The sequence below is a fragment of the Gossypium raimondii genome, chromosome 11 (genome assembly GCF_025698545.1).
Source record: "Gossypium raimondii isolate GPD5lz chromosome 11, ASM2569854v1, whole genome shotgun sequence".
Taxonomy (NCBI): domain Eukaryota; kingdom Viridiplantae; phylum Streptophyta; class Magnoliopsida; order Malvales; family Malvaceae; genus Gossypium; species Gossypium raimondii.
This window is the reverse complement of record NC_068575.1, coordinates 36,203,474-36,219,161: the sequence shown is the minus strand read 5'-3', so window position 1 is coordinate 36,219,161 and position 15,688 is coordinate 36,203,474.

Here is a 15,688-nt window from a genome sequence, read left to right as displayed (position 1 = left end):
AAGAATGGAGTTAGTTGTGTTCCATGGTTTTCTCTTCGAGAGTTAGTTCAAAATCATCCAGATATTTTGAGAAGGATAGATCTGTTTGCCTTGGCTATTTACCGACTAGTCATATTCCCAAAGGTTCTCGGACATATTGAAGTTGCAGTAGTGGATTTCTTTGAAAAGTTAAGGCAAGGAATCAACCCCGTCCCAACCATATTAGCCAATACTTTTAGATCCCTAAATGCTTGTAGGAAGAAAGGGGAATGGCGTTTCATCGGATACGCTCAGTTACTTAATGTTTGGATTTTTAGCCACTTTTGGAAAGTGGAGCACACACCTTTCCATATGTTCTCAAAAACATTCGCTCCGTTAGAAGCACACCTTGAAAAGGATTGGCCAAAGGATGTCACTGAACAACACTGGGTCTCAGTTTTTCAGAACCTCCGTGCTGAAGATATAACTTGGAGAGCACCTTAGATTCGTCCCTCTGTTTCGTTATACAAGTGTGAGAACCAAGATTGGGTGCCTTTGCTAGGATTATGGGAAGGAGTTGGATATGCTCCGTTGATAATTCAAAGACAGTTCACTTCGCGACAGTTCGTACCAGTTACTGATGGATTAGTACAATCGGAGTTTGCCTTTACGGAATAGGGTTACATCAAAAAGGTTCGAGATACTGTGAATTCTTGGAGGAAAATCTACCTAATGGAAGTGGCTCTCTATGCTGATACTATCACTGTAGACTATGAAATATGAAGGCAACGACGAGTGAAGAGCAAGCTAACCCTACGGATTGACGTTGTTTGCCAGAATCCGTTCCCAGAGGAAATACTGTCCGAGCTAGAATTGGCAAGACATGAATTTGAACGTGAAAAAGCCAAACTGTTACGAGATATTAGTTCTCTCCAGGAGGAAAACTGCCAGTTGAAGATTGATGTTTAAATTGAAAAATCCAGAACCGAGAAAGTCCAAAAAGAAGTTGAGGTCACGAGAAAGGATTTAAGGGACCTTCATTTGGAAAACAAGAAATTTAGAGGCACTATAAGGAATAGTGGTTTGGGCAAATCATCGGCAGAATGGAAGGAGGAACTAAACAATATTAAAGGTGGGATGGAATTCTGGAAAGCCAAAGCGAAGTAGGAGGAGGAAAGAGTCGCACGTGCTATGATAGAGTTGAGGAAGAAGAATGTTGAATACGAAACTGTGTCTGCAAAATTAATAGCTAGTCAGTCTGAGCGTCAAGAGCTAAAACGAAGAATCCGGAGTCTAGAAAGTACACTGGAAACTCATCAGTAACATTTGGATGACCTCCTGAGAGCTCTAAAAGAGAAAAATGGTCAGCATGACAGAGATATTTGTGCCTACGAAAGAGCCCTCCAAGAAAAAGATATGCATCTCAACAGTTTGATCAATGAAATTCGCAAGGCAGCTGCGCCGGTAGTGCAATTATCAGATGAAGCGAAAGTTCTCAGTTGCCAATACCCTCCTAGCCAAAGGTCAAGCATATCGGAGTTCCTGAAATGTATAAAGAAACAAGGCGATGTGGCTAACAAGTTTGTGTAATTGTTAAAACTAAAATGGCAAAACTTTTTGTAATGGACTCTTTTGATAAATGAAATGCCCAAATATGGGGCCATTTTGGGATCAACACCTATTTTTTCATATTTATGCATGACTAACATTCATTAGTTCCTCATTCATTTATTCATTGCATGCTCATATCACCCTAATCATTTGCTAAGGTTAAAATTGTCTAATCCACAGTTGCTACATTACGATCTGGAATCACGTCACTCTTATAGGACGCGCTTAAGAGCTAGAGCTATGGATGTCGAACTCAATGAAAGGATGGAAAGGATAGAAAGGACCCAAAGAGAGTTGCAAGAGCAACTGACCAAGTCGCAGCAAGAGGCAAGAGATTTGATGGTGAGGTCTCGAGAGGAATCACTCGAGTAAAGGGATCAAATGACCAAAATGATAGAAATGATGACAGTCTTGGTCAAAAGAAAGGGACCTATGCAGAGCCCTGATATCGTAGAGCCGCCTCAGGGAAGAGCTAGTCAAGATCCACTTTATCCTCCGGGATTCACTCCACCTCATGTCCATGCAATGCAAAGAAGATATCCCCAAAGGGAACCTACAGTCCTGAAATAACATCCTGCTCCATTTGCTCATCTATGGCAAGGAATATTTGTATCGAACTCTGGAGCTAATCCCTCAAATCCAATTGTTCCTGACCTAGATGATCCTGCAGAAATAGCAAGACTAAAAATTAATGACAATAATGCTCAGGATAAGTATAGAATCTTGGAAGAGAGGATTAAGGCAGTAGAAGGTGCTGAAGTTTTCTCTGCTTTGAGTGCCAAAGAGCTCAGTTTGGTACCCGATTTGGTTCTACCCCTAAAATTTAAGGCACCTAATTCTGAGAAGTATGATGGAACAAGATGTCCAAAGGCACATCTTATCATGTTTTGCCAGAAGATAATCGGTTATGTGAACGATGATAAATTGTTGGTCCACTGCTTTGAAGATAGTTTGGTTGGCTCAGCTCTTCGATGGTATAATCAGCTCAGTAGAGAGAGAATCTGATCATGGAAGGATTTGGCGTCAGTATTCTGTGAGCAATATAGGCATGTATCGGACATGGTGCCTGATCGACTAACTTTACAAATGATGGAAAAGAAGCCGACAGAGACTTTTAGGCAATATGCACAAAGATGAAGGGATATCTCGGCTTAGGTGGAACCCCCGTTAACTAAGACGGAGATAACGGTCCTCTTCATCAACACTCTAAAAGCGCCATTTTACGATAAGTTAGTAGGAAGTGCCACAAAGGACTTTGCAGATATGGTAATATCTAGGGAGCTTATTGAAAACGCTGTCAAAAGTGGGAGAATGGAAGGCCCCGAGGGTTCGAAAAGAAGGCAGAGGCCCATATGGTTAGAACCGAGAGCCACTATGCCCCCAATTCGTACCCCGCCCAATCACGACCTCATTATCGCCCATCTTCAAACTTCTACTTTCCTCCTCAAGGTCCTTACTATCAAGCACCTTCGTCTTACCCCGTTTATGCTATGAATAACCAAAGATCATTCACCATGTTCCCACCAAACACCATGCCTACACATAGCCAACCCAAAAATGAACAAAGACCAGCAAGACCCAATCCTTAAATACCTCAATTTACCCCAATTCCTGTATCATATGGAGAATTATACCCGAAGCTGTTGGAAAAACAATTAATATCCCCACATTACATTGCACCCCCGAAGCCTCCATACCCGAAGTGGTATGATCCTAACGCTAGTTACGTGTATCACGCTGGAAATCAGGGGCATTCTACAAAAAACTGTCTTGCCTTTAAAAGGAGGGTTCAATGTCTCATCGATGCTGGTATTCTGCGATTCAATGGTGTTATCAATATAACGGGAAATCCTCTTCCTAACCATACTGGCGGAAATGTAAATACGGTGACAAATGAAGACAATTGGCAAACCAAAGGTTATGTTGCCGAAGTAATGACACCTTTGCGGAAGGTATGGGAGATGATGGTTGAAAATGGCTTGCTCTGCCCGTCTAGTAGGATTCTCAAAGAAGAAAGTACAAAAGACTAGAGTTTCTGTAATTTTCTTGGCGTCGCAGGGCATGACATCCAATCTTGTAAGGAATTTAGGAAATTACTTCATGACATGATGGATAACAAGGAGGTCAACGTCTTTGATAGGGTAGAGGGGGCCGAAGAAGGAGAAATATGTGCCTTTGATAATCAATCGATGGCTTTCCCTTATAGCGTCGATAGACCTTTGGTGATTTATCACGAGGTAAAGAAGGAAGAAGTTAGTCGAGAAGTTAAACCAAGTTTGATAATCGAAGTACCTGCTCATTTCTCTTACAAGGACAACAAGACAGTACCGTGGAATTATGATGTCAATTTCGTTGTACCTAAAGGTGAAAAGTCCAAGGTTGTGAGTGAAGGTGTCAGCGGAGTAGGAAACTTTACTCGCAGCGGAAGATGTTATTCTCCCAAGACAGTTGAACCAAAGAAGAAGGTTGCTGGCCCGAGCCAAAAAGAAAAAGCACCAATGTACGAGGTTGAGGATGATGTTGAAATACAACTTGAGCAAGAAGTTAAAAAGGCTGTGAATGAGGAAGAAGCACATGAGTTCTTAAAGTTTATTAAGCACAGTGAATATAATGTTGTAGAACAATTAAACAAGCAACCGACCCGAATCTCGGTGCTATCTCTAATGTTGAACTCGGAGCCACATCGAAACGCCTTGCTAAAAGTGTTAAATCAAGCTTGATAGATGGATAAATAATCTGAATATAGATAATTTCAACTCTTTTAGTGATGATGAAATACCGCCAAATGGTAGAGGCTCCGTAAAAGCATTGCACATCACAACCAATTGCAATGGCTACATAGTACCAAATGTGCTCATCGACAATGGATCTACACTCAATGTTATGCCTTTGGCCACGCTTTTTAGGATGCTGGTTGATATGTCCTATCTGAGGCCTTGCCATTCTATAGTAAGGGCATTTGATGGGACACGACGAGAGGTCATGGGAAAAAATCCAAATTCCTCTAGAGGTGAGGCCTTGTGCATATGATATCGACTCCAAGTCATGGACATCACGCCTTCATGCAATTGCCTCTTAGGAAGGCCTTGGATCCATTCTGCTGGGGCAGTTCCTTCATCTCTCTATCAGAAAGTAAAGTTCATTATGGATAACCGCTTCATTACTGTCGCTGGTGAGGAAGACATCGTTGCATCGATCTCTGCTGATGCACCCTACATCGAAATAAGCGAAGATGCTGTAGAATGTTCTTTTTTCTTATTGGAATTTATCAATGCTGCATTTGTTGCTGAAGGGAATAAAATCCCTATTCCCAAACTGTTGAGGAATACCAAGATGGGAATTAAGCTGACTGTGGGAAAATGAGCTCGTGTGAGGAAAGGCTTGGGAAAATATCAACAAGGGATGGTTAGAGCTTTGAAACCAACGCACCACAAGGGTTGATACGGTTTGGGGTTCAAGCCAGATATACATCAAAGAAGAAAAAAATTGTAAAAAGATCGAGAAAGAATAATCTCGAGAGCTTCAGGCCGGGAATTAGAATAGGAGCCATTGGCATATCCTCCTTTGTCAATAACATTTATATCAGCAGGGGTGATGTACCCAAGGTAGGACAATCCACAAGTTACATTATTGATTGAAAAGGGTCTTCAGAATATCAGCCTAAATGCTATTGACAATGAGAATGATGAAATTAAGAATGCTTCAATGATACGCCATTGTCCTCCTGGATTTGCTTTGAACAACTGGACTGTTGTGGATCGTCTTGTAGTTTTTAAGTCCCCTTCAGAGTAATGCCCAATGTTAACCCTTCATTTTGTATGTCCTTAAACAGTAGGGTTCCTTTTGTAAGAGCTTATGTTTGCTCTTTATCATTACAATGAACATTAATGAAGATGCATTTTGTTTTATATTGTCATTAACTTTGTGACTACTCCTCCTATTCATATCATTTTCCGGCATGTATCTCATATCATCTCATATCATTGTGTGTTGATTCCTATACCTCAATGCTTTTCTATAGCTTTTTTTCATTCACCTTTCAGGTGCTCAGATATCCGTGGCATGAATAATCCCGTTATGAATCCTGAAATTGATTTTGATAAGGCTGTTTGTTTAGGAGAATTCGAAGCTAACGAAAATGTTGAAGATTGTGTCTCGTCTCTTGACCTACTGAGAATGGTAGAACAAGAAGAGAAACAGATCCTACCCCATCAAGAGTCTGTTGAGTTAGTGAACTTGGGAAATGAAGAAAAGAAACAAGAAGTGAAGATTGGGACTTCCATTTCAGAAAACACTAAGCGAGACTTGATCACCTTACTCCATGAGTACAATGATGTGTTTGCCTGGTCTTATCAGGATATGCCAGGGTTGAACACAGATATTGTGGTTCATAAGCTCCCACTGAAACCAGAATGCAAACCTATTCAACAGAAGCTAAGAAGGATGAGACCCAAAATGCTGTTGAAAATAAAAGAAGAAGTCAAAAAACAATTTGACGCTGGCTTCCTAAAAGTCTCCAAATATCCAAAGTGGGTAGCTAACTTAGTCCCGGTACCGAAGAAAGATGGCAAGGTGCGAATGTGCATGGATTATCGTGATCTGAATCAAGCAAGCCCCAATGATAACTTTCCTTTACCACACATCGATACTTTAGTGGATAATACGACAAAGCATTCTTTGTTTTCTTTCATGGATGATTTCTCAAGTTATAATCAGATAAAGATGACTCCCGAAGATATGGAGAAAACCACATTCATAACAATATGGGGGACTTTTTGCTACAAGGTAATGCCGTTCGGATTAAAAAATGTTGGGGCAACATATCAGAGAGTCATTGTGACATTATTCCATGATATGATGCATAAAGAAATACAAGTTTATGTCGATGATATGATTGCCAAATCTCGGGAAGAAAAATAGCATGTTGGGAGTCTCAGGAAGCTGTTTGAAATGTTAAGAAAGTTCCAGTTGAAGCTTAATCCGGCCAAATGTACGTTTGGGGCTACCTCAAAAAAATGACTAGGTTTCATTGTCAGTGAGAGAGGTATCGAGGTTGATCCAGATAAAATAAAAGCTATACAAGAATTGCCTCCCCCGCGCACACAAAAGGAAATCTGAGGATTTTTAGGAAAGTTGAATTACATTGCTCGATTTATTACTCAACTTACCAATCAGTGTGATCCAATTTTTCGACTCCTTCAAAAACATAATCCGGGAGAATGGAACAAGGAGTGCCAAGTGGCCTTCGACAAGATAAAATAGTATTTATCTAATCCTCCGGTACTACTACCGCCGACCCCTGGAAAACCCTTAATATTGTACCTGACCGTGTTTGAGAACTTAATGGGTTGCGTACTGGGACAACATGATGAGTTAGGAAAAAGAGAAAAAGCAATTTACTACCTCAGCAAGAAGTTCACAGAGTATGAGGCAAAGTACCCTTCAATTGAAAAATTTTGTTGTGCATTGATTTCGGCGGTTCGAAGGCTCAAACAATACATGTTGTATCATACGACATGGTTAATTTCAAAACTGGACCCAATAAAGTACATGATGGAGTCACCTGCACTCTCAGGGAGAATGGCACGATGGCAGATCCTATTGACTGAGTATGACACTGTATATGTGAGTCGAAAGTCGATAAAGGGAAGCGCAATAGCTGACTTCTTGGCAAGTCAAACAATGGAGGAATACGAGCCTTTGAGATTTGATTTCCCAGATGAAGATTTGATGTGCATTTTAGAAAAAGAGGGCGAGTCATCAAAAGAGAAATCATGGAAGATGAGCTTTGATGGTGCATCAAATGCATTGCGGCATGGGATCGGAGCAATCTTAGTGTCACCTGAAGGGGACAATTACCCACTCACTGCCAGATTGAATTTTTTCTATACCAATAATATAGCGGAGTATGAAGCTTGCATCATAGGACTTCGTGCAGCTATTAGGAGGAAAATTGAAATTTTAGAGGTACACGGGGACTCAGCATTAGTCATTTATCAAATTCGTGGAGATTGGGAAGTGAGAGATTCGAAATTAGTCAAGTATCATGATCTCGTTGCGAAATTGGTCAAAGAATTGAAAGAAGTGACTTTTAATTACTTTCCATGAGAGGAGAACCAATTGGCTGATGCCCTAGCCACCTTGGCTTCGATGTTCAAAGTAAACAGAGAAACTGAGATAATGTCCATCCAAATGAGTATATATGAGACCCCCGCACACTGTTTTAGCATTGAGGAGGAGTCCGATGGATGACCATGGTTCCATGATATCTTGGAGTATATAAAGAATCAAAGGTACCCTGAGTAAGCAAACGAGAATGACAAAAGAACAATTAGGAAATTGGCAATTGGATTTGTTCTTGACGGGGATATTCTATACAAAAGAGGAAAAGATCAAGTGCTCATGAGGTGCGTGGACGCTGTTGAAGCTAGAAAGATACTTGAAGAGGTTCATGAAGGAATTTGTGGAACGCATGCCAGTGGTTTCACTATGGCCAGACAGATTATGAGACTTGGTTATTACTGGCTGACAATGGAAATGGATTGCATTGGCTACGCACGAAAGTGCCACAAATGTCAAATTTATGGCGATAAAATTCATGCAGCTCCATCGCCCATTCATGTCATTACTTCTCCATGGCCTTTTTCTATGTGGGGCAAGGATGTTATAGGGCCAATTTCCCCGAAAGCTTCCAATGGACATCGATTCATCTTTGTGGTTGTAGACTACTTCACAAAATGAGTAGAAGCCACTTCGTTTGCTAATGTGACGAAGGCTGCAGTCTGTAGGTTCTTAAAAAAGGAGATCATATGTCGATACGGTCTACCTGAAAGAATCATTTCAGATTGCTTTAAATTTGAACAACAAGATGATGAAAGAAGTATGAGAGCAATTTCAGATAAAGCATCATAATTCTTCACCCTATAGTCCGAATATGAACGGAGCAGTAGAAGCAGCTCATAATAACATCAAAAGGATTATCGGGAAAATGACTGAGACATATAAAGACTGGCACAAGAAGCTACCATTCGCTTTGTACGCATATCGCACCTCTATACGGACGTCTACGGGGGCAACTCATTTTTCTCTGGTCTACGGAATAGAAGTCGTCCTGCCTATCGAAGTAGAGATCTCATCCCTGTGCGTCTTAATGGAGACAAAACTAGAAGAATCAGAGTGGGTTCGAGCTTGATATGATCAGCTCAACCTTATTGAAGGGAAACGCTTGAAGGCAATTTGTCATGGATAGATGTATCAGAAAAGAATGATCACGGCCCATGATAAAAGGGTGTGGCCAAGAGAATTCCGCGAAGGAGAACTGGTACTAAGAAAGATCCTCCCGATACAAAAAGACTTTCGAGGAAAATGGTCGCCAAATTGGGAAGGACCATACATTGTAAAAAAAGCATTCTCGGGAGGGGCTTTGATTCTCACTAGGGGTGAGCATTCGACTGAATCGAATCGAATCGAATCAAAAATTTTTGAGTTAATCGAGTTTTCGAATCTCATTTTATCATCCTAACTTTATTTGAAGTTTTCTTGAATCGAGTCGAGTGAGATGGAATTCAAATCGAATCGAATCGAATATATTTGTTCGAGTTGAATTTTAAAAAATAATTTTGGGTCCTTGTAACCATTGTCACCCATCGTAATAAAATTTGTCCACCTTAATCAAATTTTTTATTAACTTTCATCACTTCATAATTTATTTATTAATTTTTTATATACTGGTTAGCTTCTTTGCTTGCTTAGTTGTTTCAATTATCTTGATTCTTGTCACTATGTATTTTAGAATTAAAAATATATTAAATGTAAAAATATGATTTTTAATAAAAGTTATTTTAAAAATAAAATGTGAAATTGATACCAATATAAAATTTTAACACGAATATTTTATGGCATAATTAATAATTCAATTTTAATATAAATATTCATTATGACTAAACAATTCAATAATATAAATAATATAAAATGTGAAATTTAATTTAATAATATTTATAGTAGATATAAATAAAATTATTACTATTTATGTTTAGTGATTTTTTTTGGATAATTTTGATTTTTTATTTGAGAGTAAAGGGTGAGAAGTAAAAGTTTAGGGGAAAAATAAAAAGCTTTGAGGAATAAAAGTTTGAGGGAAAGTAAATAGGGGGAGTAAAATTTTGGAGGGAAAATATTAAAAAAAATATTATGCCTAAATCCAGTGAACTCAGATGCTGTGAAGAAATATTATGCCTAAAAAAAACAAAAACAAAAACAAAGAAACAAAAAAGAAAACAAAAAAAAGAAAGAAAAGAAAAAGAAAAATCAAGATGAAAACCAGAAAAGGACGTCTTGATAAACAAAAAAGATTAGGATGAAAACCCGAAAGGGCATCCTAATGAAGTAGGCTCGGGCTCAAAGGAGCAAGGTGACTTGAACGGGGAGTTGAATGACGAAGTTGCAATATTTGAAGCATTCTCAGAAGCTTGAAATCTTCTACACAATAAGCCGGGCTCGAAACGATCCAGGACGAAGAAACGTGGAGAAGTTCATGCATTGGATATCTAGAGCATTTCTGGCCATTGAATTCGCTTTCTTTTCTTTATGACAATTTATTTGTTAAACTTTCCTTGTCAATTTCCTTTGTTTGTTGCTTTTAACAAATAAATGTGAGGTATTTCTTTCATGCCTACTTTGTCTTTTTTATGCATCTCGTGTTTGATTCATTTAAATGATAAATAGTAAGATGACATATTCTAAACAAAAGGAATGTTGAGCATTGTCTGGATGAGAATTTAATAAGTAAGCGGGCCCCAAAGCAAGAACAAGGTTCAACAGGGGCAGGAGGGTGATATACGAGGAAATGTGGATTATTCGCAAAATTTGAAGATGAATACAAAACCTGAGAGAAAGTCGAAAATGGAGGCAATGATTGAAGGCCCTCACGAAAGTCAGAAAGGGTCATGTGACAAACAACCCAGAGTGCAAGGCATGATCATGTAGACATAAAAGCATTTAGGACAAACATGTGGATATCATAATAACATCATACATGACATATACAAGTATACCAATAGAACAAGGAATTTTGGGAGAAAGCTGTACAAAATCAATGAAGAAGAAAACTTTTAGTTTCACCTGATGTTTTTCAAAACCCTGTTTTTTTTCAAGAATTATATTTTTCAATTTTTGTCTCTTAAAAATCAACTCATATTGCGAGAGGTGAGTTGAGCCTCGGGTCACGCTGAGGTATTTTCAATTTCTGTTTTTCAAAAAAAAAATCAACTTATATTGCGAGAGGTGAGTTGAGCCTTGGGTCACATCCTGAGGTATTTTTCAATTTCTGTTTTTCAAATATCAACTCATATTGCGAGAGGTGTGTTGAGCGTCAGGTCACACACTGAGGTATTTCTTTTAAATTTTTATTTTTCAAAAATCAAATCATAATACGAGAGGTGAGTTGAGCCTCAAGCCGCACGCCGAGGTATTTTCAATTTCCGTTTTTTTTTTAAACTCATAATGCGAGAGGTGAGTTGAGCCTCGGGCCGCACGCCGAGGTATTTTCAATTTCCTTTATTTAAAAAAAAATCAACTCATATTGTGAGAGGTGAGTTGAGCCTCGGGACACGCCAAGGTATTTTCTCAATTTATGTTTTTCAAAAATCAACTCATAATGCGAGAGGTGAGTTAGCCTGGAATCATGCTGATGTATTTTCAATTTCTATTTTTCAAAAAAAAAATTAACAATCGAACAAAATTCAGTTCTTTTAAGTCTTTGCTCTATCTCTGTTTCACAGCGACGAGCAAAGAGGGGCAGCTGTGATCACTGAATTTTGTCCGGTCCATAGTTCGTGTTTTATTTTATTTTATCTTATTTTATTTTATATATATGTATTTTATTATTATTATTTTATTTTAAATTATGATTTTTCTGGGCTAACCTCATATGGGCCTAATGATTGAGCCTGTGGGGGTTGGATAATTGAGTTTTATATAATTGGATTTTGGACTTGTTTGGGGCTTTAGCCCATTTTTAATTTTTGTTTTCTTTTTCATATATATTAATTTTAAATATTAATTAAATAGTAATATTAAAATTTTGAAAAATACAAAAAATATAAATTACATTTTAGCCCTTAAACTTTTCCAAATTTAAATTTTGAACACTAACATTTTCTGAATTTGCATCTTGACCCCTAATATTTTGTAAATTACATTTGGGACCTAAACTTTCTAGAAATTACATTTTGGCCCCATGTTTTCCTGAAATTACATTTTTGCCCCAGAAACTTTGCACCCTTTACATTTTGGTCCTTCTGGGCTTGACAAGGCCGCTCCCAATCAGCATTCAGGCGTGCCCTGCTCGCCACGCCTGGCACCCCCAATGTATGGCCTCCCTTCTTCGCTGCCACCTGAAAACAAAGAAGAAGGAGACAAAATGGAAAGCTTAAAAAGAAAAAAATTGAAGAGAAAGGAGGGGGAATTTTGGGGGGAACCAAAGAGAAAAAAAAAAGAGAGCAGAGAAACCAAAAAAATCAAACAGCAGCAAGCAAAAGCCCTCACCACCGTCATCTTCCCTTTACCTCCACCACCTGAAAAGCCGCAATCAATCAAAAAGAAAAGCAAAGCAAAAAAGTAGCAGTAAAAAAGAAAAAAACGAAAGAACAACTTCAAAAATCTGGCCGCTCCTTCGCCACCGCCGTGTCCACCACCGCGCCCTTGCATTCCCACCACCGTCGCACCTACACAAACGAGCAAAAACAAGAAAATAAAAAACAGCAAACAAAAAAACAAGCAAAGAAGAAAAAGAAAAAAAAGGAAAAGAGAGGAGAAGAAGAGAGTTCCGCCGCGCGCCCCCTTTGACCGTCGGACTAGGCGGAGGGAGCGTCGTTGACGGTGCAAAAGGGCTAGGTTCAGTCCGAAGGAGAAAAAGAAAGAAGAAGGAAGAAGAAAAAGGAAAGAAGAAAAAGGAAAGAAAAATAAATAAATATATATATATATATATATAACAGTCGGGTCTATCTGACTCGACCCGTGCAAAACTTAACCCGACCCGACCCGGATTCGACCCGAACAGCATCACTTAGCAGCAGCACAGCAACCCAATTCTGCAGCAGCAGACCCAAATTTCCAGCAGCAGATCAGGCCCAAAATCGCAGCCCAATCCAGCATCAAACAGTAGGCTGGCCAGCAGTAGCCCAGCCCAGTTTCAGCAGCAGGCCACAGCCCAATGCCCCAGCAGCTCCAGTAGGCCCGATTGCAGCAGTGAAGCAGGCCAGCCCACTAAAGCCCAATCCGAAAAAAAGGAAAAAAATGCCCATTCTTCAAGCCCATAACTTTGGCCTTTTGGTAATTTTTTTATCCATTTTAATTTAGTCTATTTATTTAAATATTGCTTCATTTTAATTAAATTAACATTTTAAAAATATTTTTTTAGAAATATTATTATGTTCATTTTATTTGCATGTTTAAAATAAATAAATAAAAATTATTATTTTAATGCATAAGGCAACGAACCGATTTAACATTAAGTCGTTGATTTCATCGCTATGTTGGGTGAATATCGATAGCTCGTGTTAAATACGGGACGTCCTTCGAAAAATTAAAAATATTCAAAAATTCATTTTAAAAAAAAAAGGGTTTCTCATGTTTTAATAGAATCACGATTAAATGTTAAGTTGGATCGATTTGACACTAAATTGACGATTTCATTACCATGTCGGGGTAAATATCATTGATTCGTGTTAAATACGGTACGTTTTTTAAAAAAACGTGTTTCAAAAGTTTTCATGTTTTCAAGATTTCTCGTGTTTCAAAAAATAATAAAAAAATTTCTCGTGTTTCAAAAAATATATTCGTGTTTTTTAAAAAAATAATTTCCGTGTTTCAAATTTTCGTGTTTTCAAAAATTTCTCGTGTTTCAAAAAATTTTCGACTTTTCGCGTTTTCAAAAATTTTCGTGTTTTTAAAATTTTCTCGTGTTTTAAAAATTTTCGACTTTTCGCGTTTTCAAAAATTTTCGTGTTTTCAAAAATTTCTCGTGTTTTAAAAATTTTCAAATTTTTGCGTTTTCAAAAATTTTCATGTTTTAGAAATTTTCGTGTTTCTAAAATTCTCGTATTTCAAAAATTTCCGTGTTCTCAAAAAAAATTATTATCGTGTTTCAAAATTCTCGAGTTTTCAAAACAAAAATTCTCATGTTTCGATTGGATCACGACTAAATATTAAATTGAACTCGTATTTTTAAAAATTAAGACAACACGTGTTTAACGAGATACAAATTTTGGGCGTCGTGAGGGTGCTAATACCTTTCTCGCGCGTAACCGACTCCTGAACCCTAATTTTCTCTGGATTTCCACGTAGACCTAAAATTACCTCTTTTTTAGAAAAGTTTAAAAAATAATTTTTTCTTTTAAAAAAGAGAATTTATTAGGTGTCCGATCACACCTAGAAAAAAGATCAGTGGTGACTCCCTTTTCAAATAAAATCAAGATACTGTTTTCAAATTTGCAATAATCATTTCTACTAGTGCCGTGCCCAAATTTTTAGATCGCTACTGTTACAATTTGCCTATTAGTTAACCACTAATCAATTATACCAAAACACATATCAACCATAATAAGGTCATATAATTATATATATCAAAATGTATCAAACATAAGCCATTCAAATGACGAATCACAACAAAACATTTACATGCCATCAATGGCCAAATTAACCTATACATGCCATTATATCAAAGTTGATTTAATAAATATACTGAAAAAGGGCGATTGATAGTGTGATGTAGCTCCGACCAGCTTCCAACCTTAACGAGCTTTCGGTTTACTATAAAATAGAATAAATAAAACAGAGTAAGCATTTAATGCTTAGTGAGTTCGTATAATAGGAAATTAACTTACCATTCATTTACATTTAAGGTAAGCATGCAAAATACATCCAAAGTAATTTGCCAAATAGTCTAAGCACACATAACCTCGTCGAACATGTTAGTCATGTATTTCATGTGAATATCAAGAAACAGGGATGAGCTCCTCAAATATTAATTTTCCATGTGTTTTTAGGTGTATACAGGTAGTATCTCATTCATAATTCATCTTTACTTATATCAGAACTTTGCCCATTAAACCATTTGAAATATCGATGGATACACGGGTAGTACACATAAAGTTCACACAACTGTAATCCGTCAATTCATATTCAAGAATGCTCATGTGAACACAAAAATGAAAAGCTCTCTCTCAAGCCATATAATAGAAAGCTCATGTGAGCCATGTAACGGGAAGCTAATTCGAGCTGTATAACGAGAAGTTCATAAGAGCCATAATTAGGAAGTTCAAGCGAGCCAATATCGGGAAACTCCGAAGAGCCATATATCAGGAAGCTCATAAGAGCTATGGTGTGTCTACAACACATGCAGAATCACAACCAATCGGGATGCTCTGAAGAGCTATTAACGGGAAGCTAGCAAGAACCATATAATAGTAAGCTCGAGAGGGCCAAATATTGGGATGCTCATGAGAGATAATAACGAGACGCTCTTTCGATGTATGGTGTGCCCGTAACATATGCAGGACCATAACCAATTTGGGAACCCTATATCCATCAAATCTCATTTATCCAAACACGACTTATTATTTATTGGGCATTATTGGATATGTGATCAATTTCATACATATGACATTTATACAATTCACATATACAACATTCAATTCAAACATATAAATATATACAATTTAGTTACACGAACTTACCTTGACAAGTGTTCGTGAATTGTAATCTACTAATCCAATACTTTTTCTTTTCCTCGATCCAATTCCATATTTGGTCTATCCGGATCTATAAGAGTAAATTTAGCCCAATTTCCTACAATTAATATTCAATTCAATCCAATTCACATCTTAGGAAAATTTACTGTTTTGCCCCTATACTTTTAATTAATTACAATTTCATCCCTAGGCTCGGAAAATGAAATTCATGCAATTTAATCCTTATTCCAAGCCTAGCAGGTTTTTAAATGCAACATTAGCAACCCATGTATTTCATAAAATTTAGAATTTTTTCATGAATTTTACATCTTTACAATTTAGTCCCTAAATCACAATTTCATCAAAATTCACTTTACAAAAGTTGTTTA